Below are 19,845 nucleotides of genomic sequence, written 5' to 3'. Positions count from 1 at the left end.
ATCTCAAGTGATTAACGACAAAAGGTGGAAAGCATAACAAAAAAGACTAGAACGGAAAAAGATGTCTGAAACAAGACACACAAGAGCAAACCATAAAGGAAAATTTTGACAAAATTCAACTACCTTAAAATTAAGAAATTCAATTTGTTAAAAGAAATCATACAGAACGTGAAAAGTCAGAGACTGGAGTAGGGTATCTGTAACACATCTGACTGACAAGAGATAAACATACAAGATTTATAAGACCTCCTTTGAATCAACACAGGAAGGCAAACAGTCCCACGAAAAATGGGGAAGACCGAGAACCAGCATTTCACGGAAGAGGACACACACGGGCTCACGAATGTTTGCAAGAGGCCCAGCCTGTCAGCAGTCAAGGGTGTGGCTCTTTAAACTCCTGTGGGGAATTCTGGTTGAGATCACAGACCAAGCACATGCAACTCATTATTTTCCCTCCAAACTCCCACTGAAACTGTAGCAATGAGAATTTTTTATGATGCAAACCATTAAGGATAAGCAGAACAGAACAAGAGACAAAAACAACAGGATTCTGGGAGCTGAAAAGCAGATGAACAAGTGGTAACTGCCTCAGCAGACGGGGGAAGATAAATCCCGTGCTAATGAGGGGAAACTGTGAATTAACCAGATTTGTTCTCAAGAATACTCAGAGACGCAGGAAGTGGTGGTAGCGGGTGTGTCTGAGACTGTGGATGCAGGGTGGAGGCGGGGCCAGGACCAAGGGGAGCCCTTTAAAAGAGGGGCCAGAACAGAAAATTCAAGGTGGCGTCACAGCCATTGGAGAAATGCAACACACACCCCATAGAACATCTAAAACAGAGAATAAAGGCAGCACCAAATATTGGCAAGGATGCAGAAAACTCAGTCTCTCATCCATGGCTGGTGGGAACATAAAAGAATGAAATCACTCAGGGGCCGGCCTCGTGGCTGAGTGGTTAAGTTCTGAGCTCTGCTTCGGCGGCCCAGGGTTTCGCCGGTTCGAGTCCTGGGCACGAATATGGCACTGCTCATCAGGCCACGCTGGGGCGGTGTCCCGCATGCCACGGCTGGGAGGACCCGCAGCTAGGAATGTACAGCTGTGTACCGGGGGGCTTTGGGGAGAAAAAGGACAAATAAAATCTTTAAAAATAAAATAAAATAAAAAACCACTCTGCAAAAGAGCTGGCAGTTTCTTGAAAAACCAGACACTTACCATCTGACCCAGAGACCACACCCCTTCATGTTTGTCCAGATAAATGAAAACTTGCGTCTGTGCAAAAACTCTGTACATAATTGTTTGCAGCAGGTTTGTTTGTAAAAGGCAAAAGCTAGAACAGACTAAATGTGCCCCAGTAGGTGACGATTAAACAAACTGGTCCACCCACCCCGGGTGTTGCTGAGTATTATTACTCAGCAATAATAAGGAAGAAATCATCGACACACACAAACCAATGGCTCTCAGTTATGCTCGGTGAAAAAAGGCCAAGCTCAAAGGGCACATCCTTTAATATTTCATTTATGTCGTATTCTAGAAACGACAAAATCATACAGATGGAAAACAGAATGGTGGTTGCCAGGGGGCAGGATGACTCCACAGAGGTGGCGTGGGGGGATGTTTGTGGGGATGAAATCGTTCTGTATCTTGATTGCGGTGCAGTGATGGGCGTGTTCAAAGAGCGGGAAACACGGGGGTCCCAGCCCTGAGAACAGCGGCATGGAAGCCAGAAAACAGTCCAGTCATGCCTTCCTAATTCTGAAGGAAATGGATTTCCAGCTCACAGCTCCGTGTTCAAACCACCTGTCAATCAACCGTGAGGGTGGAATAAAATTGTGTTCAGACATGCCCATCTCCAACAATTTCCCTCCTGTGTGTCTTTCCTCCGTGAATTATAGGTGGATGTGCTCAATAAAAACAAGGGCATAAACTAGGAGGCCACAGGATTCAGAAAACAGGAGAGAAATAGAGGAGCTCATGGGGAGGATGGCGGAGGGAGATCCCAGGCCGGCAGGGCAGCCAGTCCTGATTGGAGGAACATCTCCAGGAGACTGGAACACTGAGGGCTGTCACTGCAGGCTTTCTACTGATGGACCATCTTTTCATCCTCATTTAAGTGTAGGAGAACGGTTCCCACCCAAACAAGGGCGGAAACCAGGAAAGAGGAAGGCATGGATGGGGTTCAGGAAGCAGGACTCCCACTGGGAGAAAGGCAGGCCCAGCAGAAGCCGATCCCAGGATGGCGGCGTGCGGCCGGCCCGGAGAGCGCCGGCCCGGAGCAGAGGAGGCCGCCTGGCCCCCGCCCGCTGACCTAGTACAGAGGGCTCCGCCGTCAGACATACCTGCACCCCAATCGCAGCCGCCCAGCGGGCTCTTCCAGAGCAAGGCTCGCCCTTGTGCACCTGGAGGTCTGTACCAGGATGTTTGCAGCAGCCCCAGGACAGCAAACAGCCTGGAGACAACACTGACCTCCATCAACAAGAGACCCCACCGACAAACAGTGATCTATTCACACAGCGGAGTACCACACGACAAGGACTAGTGAATGACCCCTCACACGTTAAAATGGATGGATCCCAGGCGTGTGATATCAAGTGGAAGAAGCAAGACATGAACGGTATATAAAAAGGAAGACTCTAGTTACATAAAGCTTAAAAAGCAGCTCAGACTAAGCAATACATTGTTTAGGACTACGAATATAAATGGCAAAAATGATAAAGACGAGCGAGAGAAAGATTAATATAAATTTGAGTTGGCATTACCTGGGGGGAGGGGTTGCGGAGAGGCAAAAGAATGTGGTTAGAAATGAGCAGCCTGGGGCCAGCCCGGTGGCGCAGTGGTTAAGTGCGCACGTCCTGCTTTGGAGGCCCGGGGTTCACCAGTTCAGATCTCGGGTGCAGACATGACACCACTTGGCAAGCCATGCTGTGGTAGGCGTCCCACATAGAAAGTAGAGGAAGATGGGCACGGATGTTAGCTCAGGGCCAGCCTTCCTCAGCAAAAAGAGGAGGATTGGAGGCAGATGTTAGCTCAGGGCTAATCTTCCTCAAAAAAAAAAAAAGAAACGAGCAGCCTGAGCTTAAAAAGAGATTTTACTCTTTAATCTGAGTAGTGGCTACACAGGAGTTTTCATTATTATTATTATTATTCAAACTGTGTACATATGTTTTATATACTTATATGTATGATACATAAAATATTAATAAGATTAAAATTAAAGTGACACCAAGAAAATAAGCAGAATAAAAGTCCATAATCCTCAACCCTCCCCTCCCACGACACGGGCTCTGAGCACGCTTCCCCCTTGGCTGCCTCCCTGTTCGTGTGGAATTGCTCCCGAGCACTTTATTTCCATCTTGTCCTTTCCAGCCCCGACATTAGACGTGATTTTCTTTGCATCCTATCGACTTATCTCCGCCCATGTTTAACTTTTCTATCCTTGTCATTCTTCCTCTTGTTTCAGAACTTCCTCCTGGATCATGTTCCTTCTTCCTGAAGTAGGGTCTGTTGTTGACAAACTCTTTCTACTGTTAGCTGAAAACATCCTTATTCATTTCAGGTCTTAAAAAATGCTTTTTCTCAGAGGTACAACTCTAGGGCCTACATAGATTCCTAGCTGTCCCAATCTCTGTGCTTCCCTTCTTCTTGAGTAACAGAACCCCCAATTTTCAGCTGGGCACGTGGCCACCACGAATAAAGACAGCCTTTTCCAGTCCCAATTGCAATGCTGTTCAGCCAATGGAATGCAAGAGGAATTTGTGTGTGCAATGCCAGGAAGTGTGCTTATTGGGGAACGGGGAGATGTGCTCTTCTTTGTCTCTTCCTCCTCCCTGTTGGTTGGAATGTGGTGTAATGGCTGGAGCATCAGTAGCCACCTTGGACCATGCTGTGACCTCAGGAATAAAAGTCATACACAGGGGAGCAATGAGGTAAAAGGATCTGGAGTTCCTGACGTGGGGCGCAACACAATAGTCCTGGGTTGACCTTTTCAGACTTCACAAACGTAAAGAGAAATATACTTATATCACATTGAATTCAGATGATTTGCAGGCTTTCTGTTATATCCAGCCAAGCCTAATCCTAGTTGGATATTTGCATGGGGCACAGCAAAATATTCTCTAGAATCAAAACAGAACAACCCAGGGCCACTACCTGCCCCCTCTCTCAGCTGGGTGCCCCACGTTCACTGGCTATTTCATCTTCAGAGAAGCCCTATGAGGGCAGCACATGTCCCCCTTTTACTAGAAGAGGAAGCTGAGTCCCACGGAAGATATGTGGCCCTGCATGCCGTGTGCCCTGGGCTGCACGTGGACGGTGCTCTCTGTTCCTTTCCAAATAGACTGTTTTCTTCATGTTCCAGAAGTCCGGGGTCCAGCTGAAGCATCACTGGGACAAAGGAGGACATGCGAGGGTGTGTCTCCCTCTGTGGCCCTGGCATCTGGGACTGGAAGGCATTGAAGACCCAGAGTGAGGCCGGCTGTGGCCTCAGGTCCCCCTGACTGGCTCTGTGGGTGACCCCAGTCTAAGCTCCTCGTTTCTTAGGGCCTGCTCCTCCGTACGCTCAGCCATCCACGTGGAGAGCCAAGGACAAGGCTCAAGGCATGGGACCACTCCTGGTTGGTAGCAGAGACCCTGGGGGTCCGGCCTCGGTTGGGGGAAAGCTTGCTGCAGTGGTTGGGAGCGAGGGGCTGCGCAGAAGAACGGAGCAAAGTGGAGCTGGGTGTGGGTTCTCCTTCAGCGCTGGCCCAACCTGCTGGGCCATCCCATACCTGCCTGTCCCAGGGGCCTCAGTCTCCCCTCTGCACCCCTGGGACCAGGCATGGCCATCACCCTGTCTAGGGCTTTTCCTGCCCCGATGTGCCCTGCCCCGGGCTGGGTTCTGACTCAGGCACAGGAAGGCTCGGCAGGGAGAACGGGAGGAGGAGCGGAACGAGCGAGAGCCCAGGCTGTGTGCAGTAACCCGGGGAGCCTGGCATGCTGGGCGCACCGGGGCCTCATCCCATCACCAACACACCCACTGGCCGTCTGATACTGAACCAGTCCCTTGGAGACTCTGAGCTCGTTTCCTGGCACGGGGAACAGAGGGAAGCTCCCCGGGAGGTGCTCTCAGTGGAGCACACGACAGGCAGGCTGAGGTCTCGGAGGGCAGGGGAGGGTGCCCAGAGCCAGGGTGACCACCTGAGCACGGGGTGGAGGTGGGACAGACTAGCATGGCAGTCAAGACTCTGGTCTCGGGCCACACGTGTGTGCCGAGGCCATGGGGTGGCATTGGGATGAGACTGCCCCATGCAGAGAGGAGGAATGGTGTTGGAGAAACTGAGTCACTGGCCTGGACTGGCTGCCCCAGTGCCGGCTGGGCGCCCCGAGCCAGGCCCTGTGTCCCGTCCCCACGTTGGCTTCGGCCGCGAGGCGCCATCCTTCGCTGCCCAGGCTCCGTGAACGGCACGCAGCTTTCGTCTGGGATTCATTTTTCCATCAGATTGATGTTAGAGTCACTCCACGCAGTGCTCTCCAGCGTCAGCAAAATAAAGATGCAGATAAATCCCCTGACCCGGCTCCCGGGGCCGCCAAGGCACACGCCGCCTCCCGCCCCCCTCGCCGCACATGGTGGCTTTGAATTTTAAATTTCATTTTCCCATCGCTTTTCAATAAATGCTTTTCCCTGCGATGTCTCGAGTCCTGACCTTATAATGCCCGAGTTAAAAGGCAGTGTCTTGTTTCCAGCTGCAGATAATTTACTTTTGAATGGTCCAATTACACGGCAGCCACGGCTCTGCCTGGCCGCGCCGAGACAGTGCCATTTGCCCGGAGATAATGGTGTCGCAGGCGACATATCTGTGGGTGACCTGGGCTGTTCTCCGGGTGGCCTCTGGGGGAGGGACGAGGCGCCGTCTAAGGAGCCCTGACGGGCGCAGCCGTCCGGCACATCCCTAGAGGGCCCTCCAGTCCACCTCGGCCGGCTGAGACCCACCCTGGAGACACAGGCTGCCTCTGTCCGCACAACCGGCCCCAGGTCAGGCGGCGGTCCTTCTGGCGGCCACAGACCCTCGCGGCAGCCCGGAGGCGGCCTGCGGTGGGCTGCCTGCCAGGGGGTGGGAAGGGAGGCGTGAAACGCAGCCGTGCGTTTTTTAAAGAAGTGTAAAATCGGACCAATCATTGCCCCGATTCGTTCGTTGTAAGGCGGTGGCTTCGTGAATTTTACGTCTCTGTAACCCAAAGCCTGAGCTGATGTCGACTGTGCCTTCAAATTTCTTCCAATGAAACATTTCAGCATTTTCCACTCCTGGAATATTTCTTCCCTGAGCACAAAACGTTGATTCCTGAGCGGTTTTGCTCCAGAGAACGCCTCCCTCTGAGAGCTCCCACTTTAAAGCCAAAAGAAAAATTCCTAACTGTTCCTCCAGGAGCCGAAGGAGAGTGTGAGCAGGTCCTCGACCTGTCCCAGTGAAAGAACATGCCTGTCACTAGAAGCCAACGGGATGCCTGGATCTGGAACAAAGACACTTTTCCCTCTGACTTTTCTCTTACGAATAAATCGCCTCCTTTCTTCTCGGCGCCTCTTCAGCGCCCTAGATGCAGCCACCCCACTGCAAGCCTGTCCACACCGGCCCACAGAGGCCCCTTGTGCACAAGGACCCTGGGGCAGCTCGGGGTCTCCAGGCTCAGCCCCAGCTGGTGGCCGTCAAGGGGAGGGAGGGACGTCTTCATAAGCTCTGCTCGCTTCTGGGCACTTCAAATGCCACCCATGGATGTGGCACTCAGTTCAGCCCAGTGCTGTTAACTGAGTGGAGACTGCCTACCAGGCACCAGGTCCACATCTGAGATACCAGATGTGTCAACGCCGTGCCACGCCCCCGCTGGGAGGCAGAGTTTGTTTCTCCATCCCCTGGAATCTGAGCTGGCCCTGGGGCTGGCTCTGACGCACAGAATGTGGCAGAAGTGACGTCAGGCAGGTACCAGGCCCAGACTATAAGACAGGCAGTAGCTCCCGCTTGGTGTGAAGTGTGGCTACCTGCTGGAGAGGCCACGAGGAGAGAGAGGAAGAGACCCCGGACCAGATGAAGGAGAGCTGAGACACTGGGCCAACAGAAAGAACCAGAACCCCAGGCAGACAAGTCAGTGGAGCTGCCCCATCACCCAGCTGTCCTGCCTGAGGCTCAGCTGGAGGCAGGAGGGCCCAGCAGCCAGCGCCGCCCGCGGGGCCCAGCTGAAGTCATCCCCCAGGACAGCAAGCAGCTGTGTTGGGCACTGAGCACCAGGGCGCGTCCAGCTCGTCCCTGCCATGAGAAGCGTGGGCTGGAGGAGACGCGGTCTCCACCCCCACTTGGAAGGCAGCACAGAAGTCATGTGACCCAAACAAGGTCACAGGTAATCAGGAAGGGAGCTGGGTCTCCTGACTCCCAGGTCAGTGTAGTCGGGGGCACTTCCCCCTCATTCTGGGTGTTTCCTTGGAGTCCGGGGAGGGCAGGTGGAGAGGCCTCACTGGAGGTCCCTCTCAGGCCCCTGGGAGGAAACTTCGCGAGAATAAACTGGGGTCAGGTCTGCCCTCTTCCTTTGGGGATGAGCTGCCCCAGGGAGGACCGTCTGTCTCCGTAGGGAGTTGTGGGCTCAGTGGGGCCTACACCTAGAGGGTCGGTTCCCCCATCCGGGGCTTGGCGTCTGCAAACCCCATGGGCAACAGGCCCTCGTCCTCCGTCCTGGCCTCAGCTACACCAGCTTCGTATGATGCATCCATTCACCCAGAGAACGAGTCAGAAAGAGGGTCCTAGAAACCAAAGGTCCCCACAGCCCCTTCCCTACCTACTAAAGGCAGGGCCTCCCTGAGCTGCCACAGGCGGAGAAGGACCCCTTGCTCCCTCCAGCAAAACTGGAGACTCAGCTCTCCTTCCATGAGTGAGCAGCTCACTCCCGTGCATCCCTGGACCCATGCAGAGAGCACGTCTGGGGCCCATTTAACAAAACTGCCCCAGGGAAGACAGCCGGGCTGTCCCCACATCTCCAGGCTCTGCACCCCCAGCTCCCATCCTTGGCCATCAGAACAGCCCTCAGGGGTCCCCATGTCCAGGACTCCCGTCTTTCCTTGAGATGCAGGAGGCCCGGCCTGAACGCAGCGTGCGGGGCTGGGTTGGACGGAGCTCCTCGCCTTCCTATCACCTTTGGGTTTAAACATCTGCTGTGTCAGAGATAGGAGCACTCGGTTCAGAGACAGAAATGTAAATGGCCCCACGACAGGGGAAAGCAGCTCGGCTCCCCCATAACAAGAGAAATGCAAATGAAGACCAGGCCCAGATTCCATTTCCCGCCTATCAGATTGGCGGAAATCCAGACGTTTAACAACATTCTGCCAGCGAGGCGGTGCGGGAAGGGCGCTCTCAGACGAGGCTGGTGGGACGTGAGAGGGCCGCGCTCTGTGACAAAGTCCAGCAAAGCTGCCCACGTTCACCTTCCCACAGGCCCCCGCTTGGAGGCATCCGCCCCAAAGATGCTCTGGGAAAACACACCAAGATGCAGCTTACGGCTCTTCACGGGGGACCATTAGTAACAGCGGTGACCGGCGTCACCACCCGTGCCCCACGCCAGGGGCCTGACCGGTTGAATAATCAATCTCGTCCACACGACGGGGTATCTCCTCCTGATAGCCGACATGAGGAAGCTCACCGGACAGCTCTGCGGGCTGGTCTCCGAGATGTAACGTTAGCTCAAAAGCGAGGTGAAGGGCTGTGTGATTACTGTCACCTTTTCTCCAAGAAAGTGAGAATTCAGAGAATTAACCAAAAAGGAAGGAAATAGCTGCCAATAAGGGGAGGGAGGAGACAGGGGAGGAAGTCCGACTTTTCTGAATGTGCCCTTCTTTAGAGTTCTGACTTCAGAATCTTGTGAATATTTAAAATAATTGTAAAACAAAATTAAATCATAAAACTGCTCTGGGAAAGATACTGTTAAGAGAAAGAAAAGACAAGCCACAGATGGGAGAAAAATGTTTGCAAATCACGTAACTGATAGAGGACTGATATCCAAAATATACGAAAACACTTGAAACTTAATAAGAAAACAAAGAACTCAATTAAAAACGGGCTAAAAATCCGGAAAGATTCCTGGCCAAAATACACACAGAGATGGTAAATAAGTGTGTCATCAGGGGACTGCAAATTAATACAACAATGAGATACCACTACACACCTGTGAGAACGACCAAACTCCAGAACACTGACAACGGCTAATGCTGACGAGGATGTGGGGCAACAGAGCTCTCGCGCTCTGCCTGCGGGGAGCCAACACGGTGCAGCCACTTCGGAAGACAGTGTGTCAGTTTCTCACAAAACTAGATACACTCTTCCCATAGGATCCAGCAATGACGCTCTGGTATTTACACCCGCACACGGATGTTTGCATCGGCTTATTCATCATCGCCAGAACCTGGACACAACCACGCTGTCCTTCAGCAGGTGATGGACAAACAAACTGCGGTCCCTCCAGACAATGGAATATTATTCGGCACTAAGAAGGAACGAGCTATCCAGCCATGAAATGACACAGAGGAACCTTAAATGCATCTTACTAAGTGAAAGGAGCCGCTCTGAAAAGGCTGCGTATGTATGAGTCCAACTGTATGACATTCTGGAAAAGGCAAAATTACGGCGACAGCAAAGGGATCGGTGGTTGCCAGGGGTGAGGGGGAGGGAGGGAGGAGGGGGGCAGCACAGAGGACGTCGGGGGAGAGAAACTCCTCTGTCTGCTACAACAATGGTGGGCACGGGTCACTGTACCTTTGTCCAAACCCCTAGAACGTACCACACGAGAGGGAGCCCCGACAGACACTATGGACTCTGGGTGATCAGGACGTGTCAGTGCGGGTTCACCAGTTGTAACAAACCAACCACGCTAACGCAGACGTCAGTAACAGGGGCCCCCGGGGGCGAGGGCGGGAGGAAGCGGCTGTACAGGAGCTCTGCACTTTCCAATCAAGTTTTCTATAAACTAAAACTGCTCTAAAAATGTCTATTAACTTAAAAAAGTTAAATTACCTTAGGAAATGTAGAAAATTCAAATCACCATAAAAAAGTAATCTCTCAAGATCACACGGAAACAAACAGACCTGACTGTGTATCGAGTTGGCGGCTTCAGCACACATAGCAAACTTATTTTAAGTGACTCTGAAACATGGTCATTGGATTATACATCCCCAGTGGGACACGTCCTGAGGACAGAACTAACAATAAAAAAATCTTAAGCTGTTTTCAGTCATCCCATTGCTAATTCTATTATTAATGCTATTCTGGAGTTGTGACAGACTTATATCATGTACATGATACCTGTTGCTGTGTAACAAACTGTCCTAAAGCTTTGTGACTCAAAACAATGACTTGTTATTTCTCACAGTTTTGTGGGTTGTGGGCCAGTTCCTCTGCTGGCTGCTCCTGGGCTCACTCCTGCAGCGGTGGCCACCCAGAGGCTCACCGGGGCTGGAGGGCCTGCGTCTGGCACATGTGGCGGCAGGTGCTTGCTGTCGGCTGGGGCGCCTCAGTGCTCCTCCAAGCAACTGTCTTATACTTCAGCATCCCTGTCTTGAGGTCACAGAGCAGCATCCCAAGAAACTGCAGGTAGAAGCATCAAGACCTTTTAAGGCCTGCCACAAAAGCCCACAGTACCACTTCCACTACTTTCTATCGTTCAAAGCAGGTCAGGAGGCCAGCCCAAATTCAAGAAACGAGGAAATAGATCCCATTTTTGCTGGGGGTGGGGGGACTGGCAATGTCACAGCACAAAGGAGCATCGACACAGGGAAAGGTGACTCATGGGGCCACTACTGTAACAACCTACGACAGTCTGCCCTCTGGTCCCCGTGACTTACATCCACCCCAGGACCTCCAAGGTCTCATGCAATCGGCGGATGAAGGTGCGGGTGTGAGTAAGCTCTTCCAGTGTGGCTCCCTGGGTGCGATGAGCTGAGTGTGGCCCTCTTCCTGCAGGGATCTGTAAGCTAAACACAAGAGTTACTGCTCCCTACACACCCAATACACGATGCTGACACAGGGAAGGACAGCTTCAACAGGCACTGCCCAAGAAGCGAAGGGACAGGAAGCACGCACAGTCACTAGTCTGGGGCAATTATGACATCCAGCCAGTTTCCCTACTCTAGGGGCAAGGAATCTTCCTTGACTAGGTTCAGTTCTCCTCCCTGGTTCTCTCATCCATTGTTCTCCTTCGCTCTTGACTACACCCTCTGAGATATTTTTCCTCTTCTGTAAGAAGTGGCCAATGTTTGCAGCTGAGTAACATTCTCAACCTATCTCCTTCCCAGAAGCCTCTTTCCATTTTGAAGTGTCTGTTTTCTTTAGTCCAAGCTGGTGATGTTTTCACCAATACAACTCTCTTTAAAACTTTGTGGGTTTCCTATGAATCTAATTGAAGTTTGCACCACATCTCAAAAGCCACATCCACAATTCTTTTTTGAGACAGGTTTCTTTTTATCTTGGGCCATACGTGAAGCTGTTGTGGAATGAAACCCTTAGAGTTGGTAAAAATCTCCCTGTCTGGCTGAGAGGGTCTACTGGGCACTGCCTTGAATCTTTCAAAGGTCTTCATAAGGCATCTGACAGACATAGCCTTGATTTCACCTTTGGGTTAGGCCTCATTTCACTTGTATATTTTTACCAGCGGCAGACACTGGGGATGAGAAACAGTTTTATTTTCTAACTGAGTAAGTCCTGGGCCTCCTGTCTTTAAATTCTGCTTCTTACAAATTGAGCAGTTCCTTCATGAGCTCATCTCTCTTCCTGTACCTCATCATATGCAGCTAGAAGAAGCCAATGATACTTTTAACATTCTATCTAGAGATTTCCTTAGCCACGTGCAGCAAGTTTCTTAGGTATATCTTTTATCTTCCAATTACCATAGGTGACAGTTTGTTCATTTATTCCTGACAAGTGTCACCTTTTCTCCAGCCTTCAACAGTCCCTTCACCACCTTCCCAGCCTCTGTCCACTCCAAAGCCAATGTCACGTGTTTCAGTTTTTTTGTTAAGGTGCCATTCTACTCCAGGTACCAATATCTGTATTGCTTATCTATCACTATGTAACAAACCACCCCAGAATGTGGTGGCCTCAAGTAACAATGATTCATCCTTCTCACAATGCTATAGGTCAATGCTGGATCCCCACCTGGCCTCACCTGGGCCCCCTCACCTGCATTCTAGGACAGCTGGTCTACCTCCCCCTGTGGTTTTCATCTCTTTGTAACATGGTGGTCCCAGGATCCAAGAGAGAAAAAAACCAAAAGACTCTAAGATCTCACAAGAGCTTGCCTTGGAGTCACACTATGTCACCTCCACTGCATTTTATTATCAAAGGATGTTACAAGACAGCCCAGCTTCAAAACATGGAAAACTGGACTCTCCCTCTTGACGGGGCATAACAAAAACTGTGTGTCCAAACTAAACCTCCCACAGTTCACACCGTCATACAGATCCTGCACAGCGAGAGAAGGCGAGTGAGTGATCGTGCCGATGTCATTAGGAACCAGGATTTCCAGCAGAAGAGGAGAGAGATGTAAATATGAAATCAAAGAAGTTATACAAAAACACTCTAATCTTACCCGTAAATGGAAAATATTGGTTTGAACTCATGACGTACTTTCCTCTTGCAAAAGAAAATAATATGCATTTCCCAGCTTTGGCTACAGAAAGGTCTGGAAGTAATGACTTGTCTAGTAGCCAGGACCCTGCCTTAGCTCCCAGATTGCGATCGTGAAATAGCATTTTCCAGTAAAAGGATCCGGGGGCTCCTGGGAGAAACGGCCAATTTGGGGTCTGAGGCAGGAAATGCACAAGATGAATCAGAAATGTCTCATCTTACCAGAAGGCAAGGCAGCCCTCAACACGATCAGATGGCGGTAAGACAGCCAGGAGGCAGCTGGAAGAGCCTCCCCTCGCTGAAGGTGGAATGATGTGCACATCAGCCTCCTCTCCCTCTTTATCTACACACGTCACCTATGACTGCAGTGAACTGAAACCATGTTCAGCGGTACCCTAACGACACCAAATGAAAGGAGCAGTTCCTGACCATCTTGGGAAGATGCTGAGGCACCATCCCTTTACCGTGCAAAGTGCTAAACGGAAAGAATCAGGCACCGCTGCTGGATGAAGTGTTTGTCCAGGTGACTAAACGGTTGTCGAGGACAATCTCTGTTTAACGGGAGAAGGCCGATGACCCCCTCAGCGCGTTAGAACGGTGGCCAGCATCAGTCCCCTTTGGTGACTGCTCAAACCATCGGGGAGAAGCCGACGGCAAACTTTACGGAGGATGGACCAGGCTGGCACCTGAGCTCACGGATCAATCCTGATGTCATATGGAGAGAGAGAGAGTCAGCCGTGTGTGACGAGACCCAGGAGGAGGCGCCGTCCAGGAAGGCTTCCGGCCAAGGCGCTGAGCCTGGACCTGCCCCGGCCTCCAGGGCGGGCTGCCTCCGGGGCGGGCTGCCTCCAGGGTGGGCTGCCTCCAGGGTGGGCTGCCGGGTCAGGGGACACACTGGAGAGCAGGGTAAACGCCATCAGCAAACGCAGAGCATGGGAAATCCTGCAGATCAAGACGCCTCGTTTCTTCAACAAGTGAAAGGCCAGATGAAGAGAGAGGCCTGGGGACTGTGACAGATGTAGGAAGACACAGGCGATGGACCAGCCAAATGCTGTGGTCAACTCTCAGGTCCAGTGCCAAGAGAACAACTGCGAGGGGCCCTTGGACAAGCAGCACGTCTGGAACACTGAGGCCGTGTTCAGTGATAGGAAGGAAATACTGCTAATATGTTAGGGTGTGAAAATGGGATTGAGCCTATCTTTTCCGAGACTCCATATCTCTTAGAGGTACATATGGAGGGGCTTAAATACAAAACAATTTGCTGTAAAATAATGCAGTGGGGGCTTGGGGTCAAGTGTGTGGACGAGGCAACCTCGGCCCTGTGCTGGTCATCCCCGAAGCCGGGAGACGGGTGTGGGAGCGCTCCTTTTTCTGTTCTCTCATGACGTGGCTTCTGTGCACATTCTGAAAGCTCCATATTGAAACACTCAAACAAACAAAATTTTCAAAATCTGTTGTGTGCCCGGACACAGACGCTGAGTCAGCCGACGCCTCCCATGTGACGGAGCCCAGCTCCTGCCTGAAGCTGCCACCACAAAGGGGCGTGAGTGAGCAGGGGCGGCTGGAGACCCCCTTGCAGGAATTCTGGAGGATTCTAACCCAGCCACAGGTGCCCACTCAGTGACTCCCTCCGCGAGGCCAGAGCCAGGCTGCCGGCTGGAGAAGCCGCTCCGAGGCAGCGGGGCCTGCGGGCTCCAGGAGCAGGGTGCCCGGCTGTCTGCTTACAGAGGGGCCGTCTCCACCGCACACAAGTCAGAGACATAGGAAGGACCCCTGAGATTCCTGCAGGCGCATGGAGGTAAGGTGTGACACCTGGATGTGTCCCCTTCCGTGCGTGTTCTTCTGTGTGTGCACACTCGCACACTCATGTGTTCACATGCACACCCACATGCTCACACTGTCTCACGCTCACGCACACTCACACGGGGCTCTATCAGTCAGGGTCCCCGCAGGAGAGGGCAGCCCGCACAGGGTTAACTGGAGGAGGCGGAGGAGGGGATCATTCTGCCAGGGGTCCCCAGAGCCTGGAGGGGTGAAGGGAGGACGGGCCAGCGAGAGCTGCAGCCTTGGCAAGGGCCCCCAGCCCCAGCTGCAGCCACCCTGTCATCATGCACGGTCACGGTGGGACAGGATAAGACAGGCAGTGGCAGGGGCATAAATACCCAGCCCCTCGCCCCTCCCTCCAGGCCATCGTGGGCCTCGAAGGCTGAACCCCACAGAAGCTGGAAGAAGGAGCCCACGGGAGCCATCACAGATGGTGCGTGACCAGGACACACCAGTGTGCACTTTTTTAAAAAACAGACGATGCTATACAGGCAATTTAAAATCAGCTTTCTTCCCCCTGTCCTGGGTCCTGGTGCCATCCCACGGCCATGGCTGTGGCCCCAGCCCTTGTGGCCTTGGTGGCAGAGGGCCACACTTCGCCAGCTCCCTCTGACTGGGTCTCTCACTCAAATAAGCGACATTCTTGGAAACTCAGTCTTGCTTGTCGTTCTGATTAGTGCATTGGATACATTACAGGAGCGTCTCTGTCACAACCTCCTGATAAGAGGCTTCCGGAGGCCTCTCTGTGCCCTGGAATGTCACACAGTCCTGGGCTGCTCTGGGGACATGGGGCAGGGGGCCCATCTGCTGGAGGGGTCCCGAGAATTAGATGGATGGACCCCTCGTGCAGCCCGGCTGCCACGCTGGCACTCAGAGCTCCAGGACGAGCAGCCCATTGCTCAGCCAGCACACACCCCATCGGCCAGCACTGCTCTGACTCAGTTTCCCCACCCCAACGGTGGACCCTCATTGAAGCCTGTTTCCCAGCAGGCGTCAGAGCCCAGCACAGCTGGTCCAGTCAGCACTGGTGGTCCTCATCTGGGAAAGACCCCACGGCCTGGGCCAGAGCGGGCAGTCCATGCTAGGGTGAGGCAGGCAGGGGCCAGGCAGCACCTGACATCGTGGAGGCGGAACCTTCCACAACGACACGGAAGGAGGACCCTGAAGTGAGGTTGGGCCCCGGTACCACCCGCCCCTCCAGACTCGGGACCGTCCTAAGGAAGACAAGGACGCCTCGGGGACCAGAAACGGGTGGTTGCGATGCTGCCGGAGGGACAAAGCCGAGCGGGCTCTAGCCCAGGGAACGCGCGCCGATTTAGCTGTAATATCATAAAGCACAAACCTGGTTGCTATGTAATTAACTCGAAATGTAATGAGCAATAAAAATACAATTATATTCCTGTAATACATTAAACTCCCGTGCTTTCTTAATCCACTTAAAAGGCCCCGAGCGTGTTCCCGAGCCGGAGAACACAAAGACAGAAAAAGGAAGGTGAGCTTTCCGAACACGGGGCCTCGGACATGGCTGGGCCGCCCAGGACCACCCCGCCCACCCTCAAGGGCACGGGATGCACAGCCTGCTCCCAGGATGTGGCAGACGGCATCTCTGTGCACAGGGGCCGCCCATGCCCCCGGGAGTCAGGAACGAGAGCTCTGGCGAGGGGAGCAGAGGAGACCCAAATACACACCATCCCACATCCAGGTGGACACTCAGGGCTGAGGCCAGCACGTGTCCACACAGACACACGGACACGAGCATCCACGCACATGGGTGTCCACGGACACGAACAGGAGTGAGATTCACACAGTAGAAACAGCCCCAGTGTCCATTGCCAGACGAGTGGAGAAACACAATGGCTCCATCCGCACAGCAGAGCATAAAGGAGACGAAGTGCTGGCCGCCACAGCACGGATGGACCTTGAGCCATTGTGCCACGTGAAAGAGGCCAGAAGCAAAGGCCACATATTGTGTGTCTCCACTCACGTGAAAGCCCAGAAGAGCCAAATCCGTAGAGACAGGAAGTGGCTCGCTGGTTGCCAGGGGCAGGGAGAGGGCGGATGGGGATATTGGGGTCCGGGGCATTTCTTTTTGAGGTGATGAAAAGGATGTGAAATGCCTGGGGGTGGTTGCACCTATACGTGAATCGACGGAACAATTGTATTGCACACTTTAAATGGGTGAAGTGTATGGTACACGTTTGTCTAAACAAAGCTGCCTTTAGGAAAGGCTGAAGTAGGAGTGGGGTGGACTGGCTGTGGGGTGAAGGGGCGGCCTGCAGGTGGGGAGAGGCGGCCGCTGCTGAGGGGGCTCTTCTCACTGCCCCTCACAGCCCTCCTGCCCCCCGCAGGGACGAGATCATTCAACACTGCCCTTCCGGGGACTGAGCAGGGACCAGAGAATCAGGGGTGGGCTCCAGGCCGCAGGAAGCCTGGGCTCCCCTTCAGGAAGGGGGAGGGGGTCACCGCCATTGGGTCCTCAGGTCCCACCTTGACGCCACACGATGCACTTTGCACCCGGAGCCAGCCCTCGCCCTCCAGGGCAGCTCTGGGCGCCCGCGGGGTCAGTTCCTTCATCTCAGTCCCTGCTGCTGTCCAAGCTGGACTCCAGGACGCCAGTCCCCACTCCTCCACTCACCACCTCAGTGTGCCCATAAACCTCGCAAGCCTCAGTTTCCTGGTTTGTGACACAGCGATTCCCACGGTCCTGCCAGGCGGGGAGTTAGGAGCGAAGGCCCTGTCACAGAGCTGGCCCACGGGAGAGACGCTGCGCTCACTGCGGGCCTTGTTGGGAACAGTTGCTTTCCCTTCCCGGTGACATTCATGGCAGCATCCTCACAACGAGGGGAGGATGGACACGCACCATCGATTCCCAGCGCAGACAGGACACGCGGTCTCCCCCGCTACGGGGTAGGACCAGCACAGGTGACCCGCAAACTCCCCTCCGAGGAGCGTTCTCGTCCGACATCAGACAGCCTGGAAAGTTCCGTGCACTGGGCCCGGAGCTCTGGACAGGTCAGTGGTGGGATGGGAGCTGGAGCCAGAGGCCCAGGCTCAGAGGAGGGGCACGGGGCCAGTGGGCCAGAGGTGGCATCGAGAAGGATGGGGCCTGGGTGGGGGGAGTGCATGTCCGGCCCAGGAGCCTCTGTGGGAAGACCAGAGGGAGCTGGAGCCGCGTGCTGGGGGCCGTCCAGTATGATATTGGTGAAGCCCGCAGCTGGAAAACATCGTCTCGCAAGGTCATTCTTACAAGAAAGTTGTGCTGCATGGATTTACTGCTGTGCAGAGAGGATTTTAATGACCATGTTTGAAGAGGTATTATTATCTCTGCAGTGGGCTCTGGGAAAACGCTCTTTGCGACTCAACTGCTGCTCCCTCTGCCAGACCCCCCGGGACGGGAGACCACCCGGACCCACACGTCTTCTGCCTCCTGCCTGCCGGGGCTGCCCCGAGACCTGCCCGACCCAGCTCAAAAAGGCCGCAGAAAATAGCTCCCCTTCCTTGCCAGGGAAGCCTCTGCTTTCACACCTCTGGCGCCAGGGAGCTCACTTCCTACCCAGGTAACAATCGCTCCCCTCGCCCGGCTCTGCCCATGGGCCCCGTAGCAGGCATCTTCTCTCCCCCCTTTTCCAGTTGGACACAGGCAGTCCCTGGCTCCCTGCCTCCTTCCTCTGAGCACACTACCTACCAAAGGGACTGTCACCTGCCATGTTCTGGGTGCTCTGCTCCTAAGGATGCAGCCTTAGGCTGGGCAGTGCCAGCCCTGGGTCCCCACAGGAGCCTGGGGTTGGACTGGAGGGCAGGAACTCTAGGTCGTGGAGGGCTGGGCCCTGAACTGAGGGAGGAATGCTCGTAAGGACCAGGACGCCACATGGCTTTGCCCTTCTCCTGCTGTGAACAGGGGCAGTCAGAACGTCCTCCGTACAACCAGCTTTCAGAGGGTTTTTTCTTATTTTTTTATTTGCAATTAAAGATTATCCTTGACAAACGTCCCCCGTAAAAAGGCTTCACTAATTTAAAACCCACTCTTTTCTCCCAGCATTTTAAAGTGTGCGGAGTCTGGTGAATTCTTAAAGATCTGCAGGGGGAGGGGAGGCAGGCACTGGGGGCGGACAGCTCTGAAGGCAGTGACTCTCTTCCAGCCCCGAGACCCCCTGCATCCAGGGTTTGCACACAAACTCCGAGTTTTGCACACCTACCCTGGCTCTGGCACATTTCGACGCTCTGCCCCACGGTCCTCATGAGTGGTAGGAGTAACAAGAGGAGAGTGACCCGCCCGCTGAAGCCAGGGCTGGGAGGCCCAGGCGGGTCAGGGGACGCTGGCTCTGCTCTCTCTCCAGGCTGGGAGATGTTTCTAGAGATGCTCAGCCCCTAGAACGAGACTCTGACCCACCCCTCGCATGGCCCACCACGGCTCCAAAGCAGAGACTACAGGGGGCAGTGCTGGGGCTCTGGGGCGGGCTCGGGGTACCAGGGAGGCCTCCTGACCCTCAGGTCACACCCGGCTCTCCCATCCATGGAGGAAGGAGGCCTGCTCCCCTGACAGGAGGCCCGAGACCCCCAGGAGGAAGGTGTAGACGCAGCCTTCCGTGAACCACTGGTCATCAAGCCCCAGGGCCTCCAGTCCTGCCCTCTGGGCCAGGAGGGGGCTCAGCTGCGAGGTCACCTTCTCACTTGTGTCTCTGCGGCCGGTGCCCTCCCCACCAGGTCTGAGACACAGCAGCTCAGCCGTGGGACGCTGGGGAGGCCTGCAGGCTGCACGCACCCATGAGGGGGCACTGTCTCCCTGGGGGGGCCCCCCTTGCTAGATGGCTCGTGCCCCAGCTGACCTGTCACCTCCGCAGGGCCAGCCTGGGACATGGTGGGGCAGCTCCGGAAGCAAAAGTCCTCTGGGGGCGGAGGCCACTTCCGGCAGCATCACAAAACGCTACATAGGATGAGGTCCTTGCCAAGGATGGAGGCCCAGTGCCACCGAGAGAGAAGGAAATGGCCCTCAGGGGGCAGGGGGATGGGACCAGGAACGACCCCCCGAGGGGTGCAGTGCAGGCACGGAGGACTTCGGAGGAGGCACGGGGTCCCACTTCCTGGCCCTCCATCTCTCTTCCTAGCTGACACCCAGTTTCCCCGGGGGCCTCACTCCTGCGCCAACACAGCTGGGCATCCCAGGAGGGGTGTCCAGCCTGGGAGCGTCCATGCACACCCACCCCGAGCCAGCCCGAGCCGAGGACGCGAGGAGTCAGCACGAAGCCTGCAATCGGAGCCCCTAATCAGATGGGGAAGGCAGGCCAGGGCCATGGAGTAGACGCAGAGGCAGGGCGGCCCGGGTGGGGACGAGGGAGGGGGCAGCCCAGGATGGCCCGATCGGACTGGGCCCCCCCACGCTGTACAGCCTGTAGCCCC

Source organism: Equus asinus, chromosome 7, assembly GCF_041296235.1.
Source record: "Equus asinus isolate D_3611 breed Donkey chromosome 7, EquAss-T2T_v2, whole genome shotgun sequence".
Classification (NCBI taxonomy): domain Eukaryota; kingdom Metazoa; phylum Chordata; class Mammalia; order Perissodactyla; family Equidae; genus Equus; species Equus asinus.
This window is presented reverse-complemented; position numbering follows the sequence as displayed.